This window comes from Notothenia rossii (assembly GCF_949606895.1).
Source record: "Notothenia rossii genome assembly, chromosome: 2".
Taxonomy (NCBI): domain Eukaryota; kingdom Metazoa; phylum Chordata; class Actinopteri; order Perciformes; family Nototheniidae; genus Notothenia; species Notothenia rossii.
Window position 1 is genome coordinate 1,471,575 of NC_136904.1, and position 20,724 is coordinate 1,492,298.

The following is a 20,724-nucleotide window of genomic DNA, read 5'->3' on the forward strand; positions in this document are numbered from 1 at the left end:
CAAATTCGAGAGACGGCTGAGTGATGGCAGTGCAAAATCGCTGTATAGTTTAAATCTCCTTACAATGTTGTCCATTTTACCCATAGGCTTATTATATTTACAGCCCTTAATAACATTCATTTTCTGGGCTCAATATGTGTCTTGGCTGTTTTCGTTGTGATTGCTAAATTCACCCTGTTTATAATAGTATCACTATCAAAAATCAGCAACATTTACAGCAATCTGACACCCTCATCAGCACCCCCCACCTCCTCTCCTGGCTCCCCCCCTTCACCTCACAGCCCCTGTCCCACTTCTGCACACTTGACCCAATGCCCTCCAAATGTATTAAAGAGAGCCTCCCTGCCATGTCCCAGCTCATCGCCACCATCATTAACTCCTCCCTCAGATCTGGATCAGTTCCCCCCTCTCTCAAACTGGCTGCTGTCACACCCATTCTCAAAAGAACTGGACTCACACCTGACATCATGTCCAACTTCCGGCCCATCTCAAATCTCCCCTTTCTGTAAAAAATACTTGAACGTGTCATTGCCTCACAACTAAAATCCCACCTCAGCTCCAATGACCTCTTTGAGCCATTTCAATCTGGTTTCCGATCAAAACACAGAAACAGCTCTTCTGAAAATCACAAACGACCTCCTCCTCTCCTCTGACTCCGGCAACCTGAACATCCTCATCCTCCTCGACCTCACCGCAGCATTCGACACCATCAACCACACCATCCTGCTGTCCCTCCTCGAATCATCACTCAACATCACTGACACTGCACTCTCCTGGCTGAAATCCTACCTCACCGACAGACATCAGTTTATCAACATCAACAACTGCACCTCCTCCACTGCTCCTCTGTCCCAAGGCGTCCCCCAGGGTTCGGTGCTTGGCCCCCTCCTCTTCATCCTTTACATGCTCCCCCTTGGCAAAATAATTAGTCGCCACAACCTTCAATTTCACTGCTACGCCGATGACATCCAGCTTTATATCTCAACAAAAACCATCACCCCCACAACACACTCCACTCTCACCAACTGTCTCTCAGAAAGAAAAGCATGGATGCAAACAAACTATCTCCAACTGAACAGCGCCAAATCACACATCATCATCATCAGCCCCCCATCCCGTATCAAAGACATCCAGAATATCAACTTCACCATTGACAGCCACACTCTATCCCCCCCCCCCCTCACATCCGCAACCTCGGAGTCATTTTCGACAGTCAGCTCAAATTCAACCACCACATAAATCACATCACCAGGACCGCCTTTTTCCACCTCAAAAACATTGCCCGTCTCCGCCCATCACTCTCCTCCTCTGCCGCTGAAGCCTGATTCATGGATTCATCACTTCACGACTCGACTACTGCAACAGCATCCTCTATGGCATACCATCCAACCTCCTCAATAAACTCCAACATATCCAGAACTCTGCTTCCCGCCTCCTCACCCACACCCGCTCCCGAGACCACATCACTCCCATCCTCCAGAACCTCCACTGGCTCCCCGTCCGTCAAAGAATCCACTTCAAAGTCCTCCTCATAACTTACAAAGCCCTCAACAACCAGGCCCCCCCCTACCTCACAGACCTGCTGCACCACCACACCCCTTCCCGCTGCCTCCGCTCATCAGAAGCCAACCTCCTATCCATCCCCACCCGCACCAATCACCGGACCTGGGGGGACAGAGCCTTCTCCGTCGCTGCCCCCTCCCTCTGGAACTCACTCCCACAACCCATCAGAGAATGCACCGACCTCACCACCTTCAAAAAACTCACAAAAACTCACCTCTTCAATCTGGCTTTTCATGTGTGATTGTTTTTGTATTATTTGACTTTAACTTTAACTATATATTTATTTGTTGTTCCTTTCTTCTCTTTTCTTTCTTTACTATTATCTGTAAAGCGTCTTTGAGCACCTGTAAAAGCGCTAACAAATTAAATATATTATTATTATTATTATTACTATAACACTGACCCAGATCGCTGGGGTCGCTAGAAACACCGCTGTCATCAGACTGGCAAGGGCTGTTCCATGCTCTGCTCAACAAAGTCACGTGAGTGAGTCACGTGACGTTTGGCAGTAATATTCCGCCGTGAGAAGAAAATGTTGTGTACTTGTAAAAAAAAGTGTTCAGTGTTTCCCATACAATGATTTATATGTGGCGGGTCGCCACAATTAAATATCGTCCGCCACAAATGGATCTCATAAAAAAAAAAAAAGTATTATTCTTTTTTTATTCTTATATTTTTTTGGGTGGTCTAATGGATAGTGAGGTGGGCTGATGATCGGAAGGTTGCGAGTTCAAATCCTGCCTGGAACACCACTACTAGTGTGCCCTTGAGTAAGGCACTTAGCCCTCGGTTACTCCAGGAAGAATGTCTCTGTAATTGGTCATTGTAAGTCGCTTTGGAATAAGGCGTCTGCTAAATGCCTGAATTGTATTTTATATTTTTGGGAGAATAAACCCCACAGATCCTCAACTCCGGTGTGTTTCGCTCATTAACAACGCAGAGCAACAAGAACGTTGTCTACAGTAGCCATGAACTCGCATGTATTATCTTACACTGGTGTTGTAGTTGTAAAAAAAAGTTGTGTACTACATGCTGAATTTCTCTCTGAAACATGATTCATTAGAACAATGTTATGTGTTTGTTTGATAGATACGTTTTTTCTTTGCAAAACTAAATGCATTAGTTTGTAGATGGTGTTTTGTATTTGAAAACCACATTGTGTTTGTTAGTGAATCATGAGGCATTTGTAAAACCTGTTTAGTTTGTTTGTGGAGTTATGGCAGGAAATTAGCTCCATACTCGCCTACATGAGATGTTGAAATCTCGCGGGACAAAGACGCCTGCAGACTTGAGAGCGCGGCGCGGCGAGGCGGGGCAGTTCCTCTCCACGGGCTGCGGAAGCGAAATGCTTGATGGGAAATGACTCGCTGGTATCTCATTGGTGGGTTTTACCACGTGCTGGTGATTAAACTCTCCAATTGGCTCGGCAAAAGTTTGTTGTAGTTTTGTGTCAGTTTTACGTCGCCCCCTCCATTAACATTTTTCATAATTGTTCCACAATGTTTATCATCATGAAATGAATATCTATATATGTTATACTATATTTGCACTGCTTACCGTTTCCATACTTTATATATCTTAGCATATTCGTACACACTGTTCATACTGCTCACAGGCTGCTGTGTGTATCTAGTGTATTCATACCCCTCACTGTTTATTCATCATTCAATTAAATGGTATATTTTATTCTGTAGATTGTGTACATTACTTTTAACTTTACTGCTTGTTGCACTCCTGGTTGGAAGCTAAACTGCATTTTGTTTTCCTGTACCTGTAATATGTGCAATAACAATAAAGTTGAATATAATCTTGAGCAGGAACAAATGTATTTACTTAGTACATATCTGACATTAACGATTAAACACATGTGTGCATTCTTTATCAATGCACACTGGTGAAGACCACTGACGGAAGTAGTTTTGAAAAGTAATAAGTGGTTCGGTCTTTTACATATAGGACTCAACCCCCCTTGTGTTGATTTGTTTTTTTAAATGAACAGAAACTTGAGTCATTCAGTTGTAGTGATATAATAATTGTGGGATTTCTATTGCATCCACTTCATCTGCAACGAAGAACGGCAACGCAATTTCCACCATTGCAAATAGAGTCAAGCCTACTCCGAGCTGTCCGACTTCAGGCGAGCTTTTTGAGACCTCCCCCGGCTGCAATCGGCTATTCTCGTCTACTTTCGAGGCGAGGCGAGAAGCAGCTCATCTCAGAAGCCTAATGTTTTTTTTAATGATTGGCCCACGTGATATGACCAGTATGCGTGCGCAGCCAGATAGTTGATTGAAGTTCACATTCCTACCAGACATGAATGTCTACGTCTCCGGTATAACAATAAACGTTGAATATCACGTCGTAGTCTGGAGTATTGATACAGTACGAGAACAAAACACCCAATACTCACATTTATCAATGATTAAAGTAAGTTAAACCCGAAACTCACATTTATCAGTTACTCCTCACGTGCAGCTTTCTCTCTGAGACCGGACCGACATTTTCTTTGTTTCTCGTCACCGGCGCGCATTGCATCCTGGGATACGGTGGCCTTCGAGGAAGAAGACTCTTCGGGAAAAGAAGAACGCCGCTCTCCAACCCGCCCCTCCCCGCTCTCTTCTGTCTGTCCGCAGAATCAGAAGTCCTTTATTGGTCCCACAGAGGGACATTAACATGGTTACAGCAACAGTAGAGATAGATGCTGCTCCCAGACCGTAGTGTAGGAATACAGGGGAGGACTCTCTGCAGTCTTCCCGGACTGAAGCACCAGGCTTCGGCTTCAATAACCCACTCTGAAATGAGGCAGACAGGCAGGCTGTTCCTTTGGAGGCCGCTGTGTTTCCTCAGGACTTTGTTATACAGCTAACTGGAGACAGACTGATCACTGCTGCTAGTGCTACTCCCGCTCTCTTCCGGACACACCACGCTCGCTCGCTCTCGCTCTACAGATGCACGCGCCACCATGCACGCGCCACACCTCCCTCTCTCTCTCTTAAAGGGATAGGCGAACCCACTCTGCATGACCCTGCTATTATAAGATGGATAGATAGATAGATAGATAGATAGATAGATAGATAGATGCATCACATTCATGAATTAGAGTGTTTGTATCAGACCTTCATAGTTCATAGTAGAGCTGATGTTACTCTAGCTATCCTGAAGGTGGCAACAGAGGGGGATATATATATATATATATATATATATATATATATGTAATCGCTCTAAATATCTATAGAATTAGAAATAAAGCAATGAAGTCAGTAAATAAATAAAATAACAAATAAAATGATGTTGTTTCACATGGAAGTTGGTCACCAAGAAGAAAGGACACAGGGAAAATGCCATTTGAGGGGGGGGGCTCGCCAACTATTCGATATTTAAAATTATATTTTGAAACCTTTTTTCATACAACTCCATTTATATTTTGAGGTCAAGTTGATCCAGGCAGGCTGTTCCTTGGGAGGCCGCTGTGTTTCCTCAGGACTTTGTTATACAGCTAACTGGAGACAGAATGATCACTGCTGCTACTCCCGCTCTCTTCCGGACACACACTACGCTCGCTCACTCTCGCTCTACACATGCACGCGCCACACCTCCCTCTCTCTCTTAAAGGGATAGGCGACCCCACTCTGTATCACCCTGCTATTATTAGATAGATAGATAGATAGACAGACAGACAGACAGACAGACAGACAGATAGATAGATAGATAGATATATAGATAGATATATAAAGATAGATAGATAGACAGATACATCACATTCATGAATTAGTGTTTTTTTTGGGGGGCGGGGGGGGGGGCTCGCCAACTATTTGATATTTAAAATAATACAACTTAATTTATATTTTGAGGACAAGTTTATCCAGCAAAACAACTGCATGTATTAATTACATTTTGGATTGAATATTTCTAGCCTTTCAATTTCTCTAATTTACAATGTCTTGTCTTTTTATGTTGCTGCCACGCAAACATTTCCATAATAGGGATCAATAAAGTACTTCTTATCTCATCTTATATTATCTTAATAACACGCAGGCCTGTTCCTATTTGACTGCTATTCGGTGCTTTTATTAACATGAATTGTAGTTTTAGAGGTGAAGGTGCTGGTATTTGTATGTTGCTCTTTGCTTGTGGATGTGTCTTTACAACTGTTGATGTGTTGTTTATTTGTAATGGAGGTGCATGTTGTTCTCTCTTCTGAGGCTGAAAATATGAATACATTCTGGAAAACTTTAAGAAAGAGACCGGAGCTTCTGAGATCCACGTGTTTTAGAAATGGACATTTTCAAAAACCTCAAATAGACAGTTTGTGTACTTGTGAGTATTTTGTCCTTTATTTATTTATAGACCACATTTAAAACAACCTCAGTTGACCAAAGTGCTGAACAGGCAATAAATACAATATAAAATAACACAATGGGATTATAATAATAAAACAATAATTAAAAACATGATACAAAGCACAATAACTTGAAACATATAAAAACACATACAAATATAAAAATGTAATGTTCAACTAGTATTAAAAGCCAGTGCAAAGAGGTGGGTTTTTAGCTGAGATTTAAAAAGTTCAATAGACTCAGCAGTCCGGATATGTGCTGGGAGGCTGTCCCACCGTCTGGGAGCTGCAACACTGAAAGCCCTGTCCCCTCAGGTTTTTTCCTGCACCGAGGAACCACCAACATATTTTGCTGAGCTGAGGGCAATGATCTGGAGCATGGCGGTGCAACAACTCAGACAGGTGATGTGGTGCCAGTCCATGCAATGATTTAAAAACTACAAGTAAGTACTTGAACTGGATCCTGTAACTGACAGGAAGCCAATGAAGGTCTGTCAAAACGGGTGTGATGTGGTCATATCGTCTCTTCCCTGTAAGAAGGCGTGCAGACGCATTTTGGACCAGCTGCAGGCAGCGGATCAAACACTTATCAACACCAATATACAGGGAGTTACAATAGTCTAAACGAGTCGTTATAAATAAGTGGATTAGCTATTCAAATTCCAGGAAGATAGGCTTTTACCTTCCCCAGAAGCCGCAGCTGGAAGAAGCTTGTCTTGACAACTGAGCTTATCTGTTTGTCGAATATAAAACAGTTGTCAAAGATGACTCCAAGATTTCTGACAGAGGGATGGCTGTAGGAGGCTAAGGGCCAGAATACACTATTAAAACCATCCAGGAGTTCAGACTGTTCAAATATTATAATCTCTGTCTTGCTTTTGTTGAGTCAAGAAGTTGATTTCCATCCATGATTTAATGTCTTTCAGACAGCTAAGCAAGGCACTCCTAGATTCCTTATTTGCTTTTATAGGCAGGTAAACCTGCAAATCATCTGCAAAGCAATGGTACAAAATGTTATGCTTTTTAAAAATTGACCCCAGAGGTAGTAAATACAGACTGAACAAAATGGGGCCTAGGATAGAGCCTTGAGGGACCCCATATCCTAGTGGGGCTGCAGCGGAAGAATACTGGCCAAGATGCACAGAAAAAAGTCCTTTCTGACAGATAGGATTGAAACCATTTTAGGACTTTACCTTTAATACCAACCCACAGTTCAATGCATGATAAAATAATTTGGTGGTCAATGGTGTCAAAAGCAGCAGACAAATCTAAAAGCACAAGCACAGCAGAATTCCCAGAATCAGCAGTTAAACGAAGATCATTAAAAACTCTTAGGAGAGCAGTTTATGTGCTGTGGCGTGATTTAAAACCAGACTGAAACATTTCTGATATGCAGTTAAAATCAAGGTGCGACTGCAGTTGCGCCAAAATACCTTTCTCTAGGACTTTAGACAGGAAGGGCAGCTTAGAAATAGGTCTAAAGTTGGAGAGAACAGAATGATCAAGGTTCTGTTTTTGATAAGAGGCTGCACTACGGCGTGTTTAAAAAAGGTTGGAACGCAGCCTGAGGTGAGAGAGATATTTATCCAAGTTAAAATGTATCACCCAATAGTATTAAAAAGGTCTTTCAGTCGTCTGGGAGGAATACTGTCCAAGGGCTATTGTGATTGCTTACATTTTTTAACCACATCAGATAACTCGGACAGTGAAACCAGGTCAAACTGCTCGAAGACAGCTGAGCACACAGAGCCTGAAAAGCACAGTTTTTTCCTGTTCACACCGCAGCGGAGCCGGTTTCAAGCACCAAACAATTGTTGGTCTAGAAGCAAGAATCGCTTACGTCGGAGGCGGGGGCAGGGGCAGGGGCGGGATCAACCTGAGCAATAACAGTTTATGGCGAGTACGGCAAATGAAAGTTGTAACAAGCAGCTGAGCAAAGGGACTAGAACGCAACCACACACTTATAAAAAAAACACACTTTATAAAGTCAGGCAACACTAACCAGGCTTCGTGTGATTCTGTTTATTTGTACCTTACTTTGACCATCGTTCACTGTTATTGATCGTTGTGGAGAGCAGGCAAACGTTTTGTTTTGTATTATAGCAGCTATCGGATGGAATCAATACATGGGTTGAACAGGTTGTCATTACTCATGTCCGACTATCACAAGTAGAATCATAACGAAAAATACGACGTTAAAAAGTGCCGGTTTATGCCACAATAGGATAGCGGCAAGTAGTCAAGATAGTCAGTTTAGCTTTGGTTGCTATGCTAACATTACCCATTTTATAACAGAGACAATTTCATAACGCGTTGTGATGCCAAACAGCGGGCAGAACTGCAGCTTTCGGCAAATGCCGCTTAACACATGAATAAACAATGAACCACGGCACTCTGGAGAAAAGTATAAGGGTTGAGAAGTAGTTATTTAATTTAATCTGGCTTCGTATGATTAAAGCAACACGATCATCGACCCGACGCCGTTGGGGAGGAAATCAGCGACGTAAACAGTGACGTCATGACGCAGCAGCACCAGTCGGGCTCTGAGCGGTGCGAACAAAACGGGGGCTGAAAAGAAAAACCGGTTCCGAAACAGAAAAGCTCTAGCACGGAGCTAGAACGGGAACCGCGTTGGTGTGAAAGGGGCACTGGAGTAGGTGATGGCACAACACGGGGAGAGTTAGAGGGATTTAAAAGACAATTAAGAGTGGTAAAAAGGAACTGGGACCTATTTCTGTTGTTGGCCTGTTTCTGTTGTTGGACACAAGATTTGAAATAAAATGTGTTTTTGCACATTTATGCTCCCCAACGCTGAGTTATTTTAAGTCGAGGCTAAAAACACTAATTTTTTACAGCTGCTCACCCAGAAGTCTTTTAACTTGTTTTAACACTTACCGTATTTACAAGGTTGTTTTTAAAATATTCTGTATCTCTTTTATGCATGTTCTTTATGAATCTGTTATTCCATTATGTTTTATTCATTTTATTGTGTTCTTTTCTTCTGTGTCATCGTTGGGGAAATCCTGAATGTCCTCTTCCAACATGAGAGCAACATGATAACAAAGGCATCTCAACTGTAGCTGTGAACATGACAGGATGTGTGATTACCTAGAAGAGCATCAGGACTGTTTGAGGCATATGATAGCTATGTGATTAACATGATGATTCAGCCTCTATGGAGAGAGACATATGACAAGCATGATCATTTCTGACGTGGAGCTAATCTGAAGTAAACATTGAATACTGCTTTCTATTCCTCCATCTTGTGACTGTGGAACTCCCTCTCTTGGATATCAGCATGTGAAGGACACTGTTCAGGAACTAGTTGATGCTCTGTATGTGATGACTCCTTCCATTCTGGAGAGGATCACAGATACATGGATCCTGAGATTCAAGATCAAGCCGGGGACCAGGGATATTTTTCTAACACTTATTATTAAGTGTTAATGATGATGTAAAGCACGTTGAGTCGCCTCTGTGTCTGAAGATGTGCTATATAAATAAACGTACCTTACCTCTTTGAAGCGTCTTTGAGCACCTGATAAAGCGTTTGATAAATTATTTTATTATGTTTATAACAATATTTTTATTCATATTTTATAACAAAAAAACACATATATACAGTGTACAGTTCCACACATAGAGAAGTGCACTTCTCAAGGTCAAATTACACTGAGGTACAGGTACCCCACAAATAAAATATAAAACAAGACACTACCCTTCATACAAAGACACATTTCCAGCCACTTTGGTTCAATTCAAGGCAGTTTCATGGAACATAGTCTGAACTCAAAATAATCATATTATGAGGTTTACACTCATCAGTATTCAATCATCCTCACCATCTGCTAGCTCCATACCTTCCACAAACAGATGAAATGGTTTCAAGAATCTTGTCAAAAAAGTATTTCAAGTTCAAGTTGTTCACATTTGCCGGACCCAATATTTGCCGGTCTTTTTCCAAAATAATGCAATAGATTTGTTTGCGTGTAAAAGACATATCTATGATTATTTATTCGCCCTTGGTATACTTGTATTTTGTGATAATCTTTTCATTTTAACGTTTTTCCAAAAAGCTTCGACCTTACTTCATTTTCACAAACAATGAAATAGAGTCCCTCTGTCCTCCATACATTTTATACGTAGATCTGAAATATTACTATTATATTTATGTAATTTGGCTGGTGTGATATATGTTCTCATTATCCATCTGTATTGTAACATTTGTAATCTTGTGTTGACTGATTGGGATTGAGCCTTCTTGCATATTGATTCCCAGTCCTTCGAGGAGATCTCTGTTCCCAGGTCTTTACTCCATGCATTTTGTTTATCTTCTGAGTTCTCTCGTGAATTGGACATTATGAAATTGTATAGCTCTGATATAGCACCTTTTTCACATCAGACCACACCCTGATCATATTTTTGATGATTGGATTATTGGTCGTGGAAGTATCTGAGTATAGGTAGACGGGTAAAGGCAAACTTAAGCTCTCGGATTCCATTTCTTTCCATTGTGGAATATCCTTCTTTGCAAAGTGAAACTTGATGCTCCTTAGTTGGACTGCCCAATAATACCAGGTTATATTTGGAATGTTCAACCCCCCTTAATATATGGCAAGTATAGCAGGGACATGCACTCTGGCTTGTTTATTTCCCCCATATACATTCTGTACATAATCTCGTTAAGTCGTTAAGTGGAGGTAAAGGAATATTCTGAACTAAATAAAGTATCTTCTGTCCGTCTCATTAAGGAAAAGCATGGAGGATTTAGTGTGATTGATTGTATACCCTGATATGGCGCCGAACGAGCAGGAATCGTTCTATTTAGGTGCGAGATAAACAAAATGACGTCATCAGCGTGTAAGGAAATCTTATGTTCTGTCTGCCCAATTGTTATTCCCACAATTTCTGTATGCATCCTTACAGCTACTGCAAGTGGGTCGATTGCCAGAGTGAATAAAAGTGGGGACATGGGGCATCCCTGACGGCATCCTCTTTTAATTAGAATCCGTTCTGATATGTCTTTGTTAGTTAATATTTCTGCTTTCAAAAGAATAATCAAAACAATTTAAAATAAATTCCCATATCCAAATCGTTCCAAAGTGTTAAATAGGTAGGGCCATTCCCTCTTATCAAAAGCCTTTTCGGGGTCTAAAGATAGGAGGGCCTTATCCCAAGTACCCTCCAAGCCTTGAGTCATATTAAGGACCCTCCTAACGTTGTGGATAACAATTCTGACCAATTTTCTCAAATTCTGTCTTTTTCTCTCCGAATTCAGGCTTTTTTCTGAAAAATGTCAGATGATAGAAAGGCAACACTCAAATAACCACTTCTTACAACCAAGGTATGTACAAGACCATTTCTGCTGCGACATTCAGGCGGTAGGGTCAGAAGGCAACATGAGAGCATGGATCCATCCAGCCTTGTATCAACGGTTCAGGCTGGAGGCGGTGGTGTAACGCTGGAGGGGATATTTTCTTGGCATACTTTGGGCCGCTTACAACCAATTGATCATCGTTTAAAAGCCACAGCCTACCTGAGTGTTGTTTCTGACCATGTCCATCCAAGCTCCCCCTAGGGGCGAGAGGCCTAGGGGAACTTGCTACCCCCTCGATTCAAAGTCCAGCACTCTATCCACTGAGCCAAGGACATGGCGCGTTAGTCTATGTTTGATAACCTTTAAAGTTCAGCGCACTAAGTTCAGTGCTTTATCCCACACAGTTCCTCCTCCCTCTCTCTCTCATCCTCTCTCATCCTCTCTCTCTCATCCTCCCTCTCTCTCATCCTCTCTCTCTCATCCTCCCTCGGCCTCTTCTTCTTGCTGCTGTCCATATATCTGTTGTTGTAAGTAGTTAAGTTGTAAGTTGTTGGCAAAGTACTTGGTGTGAAAGCGGCTATTGTTGTTGTAAAAAAGTTCTTACATGAAGCCTTTTTCTAGTGTTTACATCCTGAGTCAACAGTAAAGCAGTTTGGTGTTCATGGTCATGTGGCATGTGTATCTGTTGATTGGTTCATGTGTATGTGTTGATTGGTTCATGTGTATGTGTTGATTGGTTCATGTGTGTAGCATTTCTAATGGCAGTGTTTGGTCAGATTTCTGTGTCTGACTGTTTTTCAAAAAGTGCCAAGCTGAATTGCACATTTGGTGCAGAGCTGAGAATGTGCGGGACACACCAACCTGAGTAGGGCGCCGCGAATGCCCGACTGCCTCTGACGGCCTCTGACTACTAAAATCGGGTTGGTGTGTCAGGGCCTTAAGGGTTTCTTCCCTCTGCTGAATATTGAGACCTTTAGTGATAAACTATATCAGACCATACACTCTTTCATGTCAGTTTACCAAACCGTGTACATTTAGTATATAAGTATAGAGCTTTGTGACATATCATGCATTTTACATTGTGGATTCTACAAAATTATATTTGATTATATTATCTTTTGTTTTAATTATTTAACCAAATATGGAAACCTCCTCAGTCTCTGGTTGTAAATGTTGCCGGTTCTGGTCCTCCACAGTCCTGTCTTTACTTTGACCAAACAGGTTTTATCACAAACAGTCAAGTTAAAGGATTATATACGACTTACTGGGACTTACCCAAAGAATTTAAACCTAAGAATAATCACTGTCTTCAGTCTCAGGTTTAGAGGAGTCTCCAGGGTTGTCCTCAGTCTCTGGTTGTAAATGTCTCTCTGGATCTGAGCTCCTGGCTGGTTCTGGTCCTCCACAGTCCTCTCCATCAGCTTCTGTTTCCATGTGTTCAGCTGAGCTGCTGGCTGGAGGCTCTGTCTCTGTGTTCTCCTCAGTTTGAGTTTGATGAAGCTGTGCGGACTGACGGCCAACACACTTATGGCTTTTGACCTTTTGACTCCTGGTGAATCTTTTGTCACAAACACTGCAGCTGTATGGTTTCACTCCTGTATGGATTCTCATGTGCTCCTTTAAATTTCCTCTCTGTGTAAAAGACTTCTTACAGATGGAGCAGCTGAATGGTTTCTCTCCTGTGTGGATTCTCATGTGGTCATTTAAATGTCCTCTTTGTTTAAAAGATTTCTTACAAACTGAGCAGCTGAATTTTTTCTGTCTTGCAATACGTCTTGAATCACTAACATGGACTTGTTTATTTCTCTGAGAGTTTGAAAATGGCTCTCTGGTCTTCTTCCAATCAGCACTGTCTTCAATCCCAGGTTCAGAAGAGTCTCCAGGGTTGTCCTCAGTCTCTGGTTGTAAATGTCTCTCTGGATCTGAGTTCCTGGCTGGTTCTGGTCCCCCACAGTCCTCTCCATCAGCTTCTGTTTCCAGGTGTTCAGTTTGTCTTTGATGAAACTGAGAGGACTGAGGTTTCTCTTCATCATCTTCACTCTTCACAGGGACTGGAGTGAATGTGGACTTGTTGTTATCAGCCTCCTCCAGCCCTTGAAACTGCTCTCCCTCCTGACTGATCCAGAGTTCCTCCTGTTCCTGCTTAATGTGTGGGGGGGGCTCTGGGACCTCCTGGTCCAGACTGGAGCTCCACTCCTGCTGCTCAGGGGGAACCTCTTCTTTAACCACCACCAGCTGCTGGAAGTCTGCAGGAAACAGGAAACACATATTCATCAGAATCAGAATTGGTTATATTTACCAAGTAGGTCGGGGTGTAACGGTATCCGTATTCGTCCCGTACCGTCACGGTTCGGGCGTCACATGGCGAATACGAGTGGGAATAAAGTCCGTCACTCAGGGCAGCATTACACTATATATAATCCAGGGGGCGGTATTGCGCCTAAAAGCCAGACGCCCGTAAATAAGAAATGAAGAACAAGAACAAAACGAACACAATACATGAAGAAGAAAAGTTAGTAGCTATGGCGAGTTCACACAACACACAGGAGCTAGAAGACCCACCTGCTTCTTTTAAATCAGGTGTGTGGGAACATTTCGGGTTCCCTGTGGACTACAACAATGATGGGGTGGGAGTTGTGGATCGGACGAGGACGGTGTGTCGGCGTTGTTCGACAGCGGTGCGGTATGCTAGTGGTAACACGTCAAACATGCTCAATCACCTCCGAGTCAGTCTCAGTCCCCAGCGAGAGGGTTTTCTCGACGGCAGGTGACATGGTTACCGCCAACAGATCTGCCCTCACTACTGACAGCGTAGACAAACTCATATTTTTGAAGAAAAACTTGAAAATAGAGTAAAGCTTGAGTACCTTTATTTAGGCATAATGGCCTCACACTCACAAGTTAATTACACATGTTAGACATTGCTCCTAAAGGTACAGATTTTATTTTGTTTTATATTTTTCATTGTATTTATTTTATATTTTGACATCAGATGTTACAGTTCTGTATTGGCTTTTATTGATTGTGATTGAAACACTTTCTTATTATTTATTTTAATATTTTCAAGACATTCTTTTTAGTTGTACAGCTTATTTAACCTTTTTGTTTGACATCAGCCATTATAAATAATATGGCCATCTGAGTGTGTGTGTTACTGTTTGTGGTTTGTTTTTAACTGTGTAGTACAGTTAATGGTTCCAAATGTTAGAGTTCCTTATTTTCATACCAAAACTTGCACTACTGTTAAAAATAAACAGCAAAACAAATTATGCATTTGGGACTTTTACCCGCACCGAACCGTGACCCCCAAACTGAGGTATGAACCGAACCGTGACTTCTGTGAACCATTACACCCCTACGGTTTACACATACGAGGAATTTGCTTTAGTACAGTGGTTCTCAAACTTTTTCTGTCATTCCCCACTTTGAACAGGGGGGCCTTTTCAAGCCCCACCTGTTCCTCATCGCTCCAATCAAATGGTAGGCCAAGCTTAAAATGGTCAAATGTATCGTTCTATAACAGGGGTCTCCAACCTTTTTTAGGATGAGAGCTACTTTCAAAAAATAAAACAAGTCGTGAGCTACTTTTACTCCTGTTTTTTTGTTTGTTTGCACGGTATATACTGTATTTACCACATTTGAACATTATTATATGCTTACCTTTAACCTTTGTGTGCTGTTTGGGTCTGTGGGACCCGTTTTCAATGTTCACTAAAAGAAAATGTATGCAATTTAATTATTTTAACCTGCTTTATTTGGGGGTGGTCCTCACCTCCTCTAGGGGGGTCCGGGGGCAGGCACCCCCGGGAAGATTTTTCTTTTTAATGTTGAAGTGAAATGCCTCAATCTGGTGCACTTTGAGCACAAAATGAATTTATGGATACAGCTCTCAACACTCAGATGAACGAGAGCTGTATACTTTTCAATAATCCAAACATCTTTAGAATATGATCAAAACCATTAACAAATCATTTAAACTGGTTTATTCTTATGTTACCTAGTTAGCATTATTTCTTTTTATTTATGCATATTTTACTATTCACTCCCCTTTTAAACTTTTTTTTTTTTTTTTACTGTCCTATACACATTGGAATGATTTCTTACTTTATTTTTTACATCTAGGCTATATTAAATAGATAAATGTGTGCTCTCTCTAGCTCTCTCGCTCTATCTCTCTGTCTCGCTCGCTCACAGAGGCTGTGTGCTCCTTCGTGGCGATGACGGCTTGCGTTAAAACATTATAATAAACATAGGCCTACTTGTAAAGTGGGGGGAACAAACGGGATTTAGAAAAGTGTCACGGTTAAACTCCTTGTGAAGTGGTGAGGTGCCGCTCCACATTGCTTTTCTCCCCGACTGCAACGCTGTAAATGATTTTGGTTTCAGTTGTGTTTGTGTGAGCAGGCTCAGATTGGCCGTCGGAATATTCGGGACTTTTCCCGGTGGGCCGCTGCCTTTGGTGGGCCGCTGGTTCTGACATAGGTGGGCCGTGGACTTTCACAGCGCCGCTGCCCCGGTACCGCAAACACCCGCCGTTGCGAGGCTCTGGCGGATCCGGCGCTGTGAAAGTCCACCGCCGTTGCGAGTCTCCGGCTGTAACAGTCCACTAACGCCCGCGAGGACCCGGGTTCGATTCCGGCCTGAGGTCCAAAGAATTTATTATTAAAAAAAAAAAAAGTTAAAACTCCCGTTCATCGCGTCCATTCGCGACCCACCTATCGCAGCTCTGCGCCCCACACTTTGAGAAACGCTGCTTTAGTATATGTGGTGCTTAAAAAGACACAGAAAGAAGCATCTTAGCAAAACTAAATAAAATATGATTGTTAGGACAGCTTTAAAAAAACATGACAAATATTATACACTTTATTTAAAGGGGACCTATCATGCAAAATGCACTCTTGTACATCTTTTATACATGAATATGTGTCCCTGGTGTGTCAGAGAACTCACCAAGTGTCAGAAAATAAAACCCTCTCTCTTTTCCTCTATACCCAAATCTCTAAAAAAGGGGCTGTAACGGATCTGATATAGACTGATACAGATTTGAATTATTTTCCACGTCACAAAAGGGGTGCTCCACTTAGTGGTCAATTCTCTACCTATCAGGGGAATGAGAGGTTGGGCCACGGCCGGCCATTGCCGCTCGAAAGCGCTGGAGACGCTGTAGTACATATGCCAGGCCTGTAAGTGGCGCTGTAGTCTGCCACAAAAGCAGCGAAGAAGAATCCCCTTGCATGGTTGCCATGGTTGCCCTTCTGTTTATTCTCCGCTGTGGCTCTTTTTCTCCCTCCCCGAGGCAAGCGTTTGCGCCTCCCGCTTAAAAAACAAAAGAATAATGACTGTATATAATGGTATGTAAGGGATAATGTGCAGCGATGCGGTCATTATGGGGAAAAGAACACCGACAGGCTGATCAGGAGCCCGACGCCAAGCGGAGGGATCTAGATCGGCATGAAGGTGATATTTTCCGCATAATGACCGAGTCGCTGCACATTATCCCGCTTATCACACGGCCACATTCTCAACAAAGTAACGATATGACTCCCAATATTAATTGACATTTTTATTTGGGATTTAGAAAATTATTTTATTGATTTAAAAAATAGTTGTATGTATTGATTTAAATTGACATGCATCCACTAAGAAAAATAGTCCGTTGTTACTGTTTGAACTAACGTAGCAACGGCAGGAACTGCTTCGATAGCGTTTTTGAGGAGCTTTTTCATTACAGATTTGAAAACATTGTTGCTTGCTTTAAAAGTAGCACAATTCATTATGTCAAACCTTGGAAAGTATCTAGATATCCCTGCCCTAATGCCAAAGTAAGTGCACACTGAATATGTGTCGCCGTTTGATGTCTATGTCTGGACCGCTGCGTACAAAGGAGAGTGTCTGCCCCGATACTTCTCTTCTTACTTCTATAAGAATAAAACACGGAGGACGGAGATCTCTTTTTCTCCCCCTCTTCTGAGAGCCCAGCAGCTGATCTGAAAGCACACACCCCTCTCCTGCAGGGGGGCGTGGTCAGCTGCAGCTCACAGAATCAGCCCCCTGCAAAAACAGCACTGGAAAGAGCAAATAGAGCGAAATGAGGCAGGGCCATGGGCGTCGCAGCCATTATATGAGGGTGGGACAAGTCCCCCCCACTTCTTGAAATGATTAGTTTAGACCCCCCCACTTTTACCATGTTGAAAGTCCGTGAATCGGTCTATCCACTCGCCGCACTTTGTTGAGCGCTGTGTCAGTGCTTCACTATCAAATCCATTCCACTTGCTTATTGAGAGAATGCCCAAATCAATGAAACTCCGTCCCATGTTTTCACTGCTGCTTTGTACCAAGGCAGATTCTCCCATAGCGCGCATGTTCACGGAGTGTTGCCATAGTTGGACAGCTCAGATCTGTTGTATGAAGCGATGCCGGTAGCTGAGGTAAGGCACTCACACCAAGTGTTCAGGACATTGTTAATACAGCGAAAATCAAAGCTGACGATCCCTTGGTTTGATATGTTTTCTCCCCCAGACAACATGGACATAAGAACATTTCAAAGAAGAGGAAAGTAAGTCATCAGCTGGTAGCAGTTAATCAGTTAACAGTGATGGCGGCGGCAAAAGCGTCTCACTTCTGGAGAGGAGTTTCGTCTTTATGTCACGATAGAGAGATACAAACACTGAATAGCTTAGATGAGAAAAGGCATAGAAATGCCAGGTTACTATTTATCATGTAAACAGGGAACATGAATAACCCCATCTCTCTGTGCTCATGTAAACACCATGATGTACTGTAGAGACTCAGTCAGTGTGTTTGACTGGAGCCTCAGTTCCATAAGAGATTATTCTTCTTTAAGGTACTCTCTCTCAAAAGGGTAATGTGCATTATGTTTTAATTATACTTCTTATCATCCAGAAGCTTTTTGTGTGTGTTTATGTTTTACTGAGTGCTTATAGGCAATTTCCATCCCAGTATTCAGTTAACCATTTATTTTCTGTGCGCATCACAGAGACTAGCTAATATTTTACCTACTGCTTGGGACTTTGAGTCTTCAAAATGTCCAATGTCACAGACTGGGACTTACTTTAGAGTCAATTGTATTTACATTCAGTATGACTTGATTCAATGTGAAGTATACTGCTCAATAAATAATGATCACTCCACCTCTCTTGATATCTAGGCGCTTGAGAGTGAGTCAGAGGCAGAACACAGGGACAGTGGAGAGAGGTCCATTGCTGAGGTGAGTGATGAAAAGGAAATGACAGTTTAGAGTAAATTATGATGTGGACTCTCATCCCAGAATTTTAAGGAAATCAGTGGGGATATTGAACAGGAAGCATTTCAGTCAAGAGGCATCATACTGTATGACCAATATAGACAGAAGAGCAACATTTATTTGAACATTTAAGTCAATGATACCATTCCTAGGTGAACTTAACATCTGTATGGAGTCAGATCAGTCTCAATATTAATAAATGCTCACAGAAGGATTCACAAATGTATTTTGCGATTTATATATAAATGACTCTCCAAAACAATATCTCTCAATACACTCACAAATATTTATTGTTGTATATAAATGTACAAAAAAAATGGGCATTTAAACTGCTTTTTATTAATTCAAAGACGGCTCTGAATTAATAATCAAATACGTTTCCTTTCTTTACTACTAGATGAAATTACAAAATGTACCCATCATTTTCCTCATGCTAGTATAGCCACATAAAAGTATCAAACCACCTGTTAAAATGCACCAGAATACAGGAAATCTATTTTTTTTTTTCATGGGGGAGACCCCAACACCCCAGTGTTTCCCCTATATACAAACAGTGGCGGCGCAGCGCCGCTGCTGAAATATGAGCGCCACTGCTTAAAATAATAAGAAGTGGCGACCCTTTTTCATTTTTGATTGTTTGTTATGTGGATTTGTAGTATTTGTGTTACTGGCATAGGACACATAGGCGGTCGCCTAGGGCGCCAGATCTGGGGGGCACTGCGCTGGTAGCTCTGGGAGGGAAAAAACATTTTTGACCGTTGGCGCTCATCCTAATGTTCGGCCTTGATGTAACAACATTCATATTTAAGTAAATGTAACACCATTTTCACCCCGGTTACACGTTTAATTTTCCCTGTATGGTGGGCGCTGTAAGTGATGAAAGTGGGAGATGTTGGCTTATCAGGCGCCCGCAGCTCACAGCCAAAGGGCGAGCGTGGTAGCGAGAGAGGGTGCACCGGTACCGGCGCTGTTGTTATCTGGTGCTAGCTGCGCTAACGGATATAAGAAGTAGATGTTTCTACAACCAGGGGTGGAGCTCTCCTGTCAGACTGAGAGGCTCAGTGAGGTTAAGGACTCTGAGTATTTAGATAGTTAATTTAGTCTAAGTTATCTCAGTGGGTCTCAAACGTTTTGACCACAAATTATTTAAACACATATTTCCAAGGCACTCCTTTATAATTATTAGGATAAATAAAAACAGGTTTTAAATCATTCAAATGTATACTATAGGACAGTTAACCAAAAATATCGTTTAAAGTTGGAGAGATACAAAAATATGCATAAATAAATGTTAACTATCTCAAATAAGATATGAATGAACAACAAAAATAAAATAAGCTACATTTATTTGTTATTGGCTATGGTAGGTTATTGGTTATGTTCACATACTTATTTGATTAATAAAATGTAAACCAATCTTTTTCATATGGTCATATGGGCGTTTTAGAGTTGTGCCCCCTAGATCAGGTCTCTAGTAATTGTGTGCTCAAAGTGCACCAGATTGAAGCATTTTACTGTAAAATGTAAAAAAAAAATCTTCCCGGGGGGTCATACCCCCGGACCCCCCTAGAGGATGTGACGTCCACCCCCCAATTCAAACATCTTCATGCAATACTGAATACATTTGAAGCCATTTTGACGTCTATTACCTATGTCAATACGTTTCTGTTTTTTGCAGTGTATTTGTCTTTTGTAGAAATGTTTCATTTATTCTTTACACATAAAATCTCGCCTAAAATCTCACCTAGGGCAGCAAATTGTCTAGAACCGGCCCTGGTACTAGGCCTCAAGAGCCTTTCTTGTGCTGACACATAGAAACAAATTGGCGGGGCGCACTTCGCACGCACTAAAAGATTCCACGCGCTCCGCGCTCACATTATGCTGGGCCGACGTGCCTTAGCACCGCTGCTATGACTCCATCCTTCATCCACTGCCCTCTGGAGCAGACACCGACTACGAAGTGTGGAAATGCCTGAACAGAATAAGATCTGGTGTTGGACGTGCAAAAGCCACTCTCGCCAAATGGGGATACCTAAATGACGGGGACGTTGTTTGTGACTGCGGCATTGAACCACAAACCATGCAACACCTCCTGATATGCCCCCTGCTGGAGCAACCCTGCACAACATCGGACTTGGCAGAGTTTAATGAGAAGGGACAGCAATGTGTTCAGCTGTGGCTGAACCACATCTAACCAAGCCCTATACCTGACTGCCTTGTGGACACGATAAGAAGAAGGGG

The 20,724-nt window shown here is 42.1% G+C and overlaps 2 protein-coding genes across 4 annotated transcripts in view; one reads left to right on the forward strand and one right to left on the reverse strand.

Moving 5' to 3' along the window:
- The window catches only part of LOC307027944 (uncharacterized protein), a gene marked incomplete at its 5' end in the record, with an annotated part of 249,562 nt that overhangs the window by 78,683 nt on the left and 150,155 nt on the right, over positions 1-20,724 (forward strand). The gene's annotated exons all lie outside the window — the stretch shown is intronic.
- LOC307025924 (uncharacterized protein) overlaps positions 1-20,724 on the reverse strand; it is an 82,593-nt gene that overhangs the window by 46,530 nt on the left and 15,339 nt on the right. The window contains exon 1 of one of the 3 annotated variants that reach the window (XM_079660909.1): positions 4,013-4,504. The exons of the other annotated variants lie outside the window; for them this stretch is intronic. The gene's annotated coding sequence lies outside the window, so the exon portion shown is untranslated. Of the gene's footprint in view, positions 1-4,012; positions 4,505-20,724 lie in introns of those variants that run through there. 3 annotated transcript variants of the gene reach the window in all.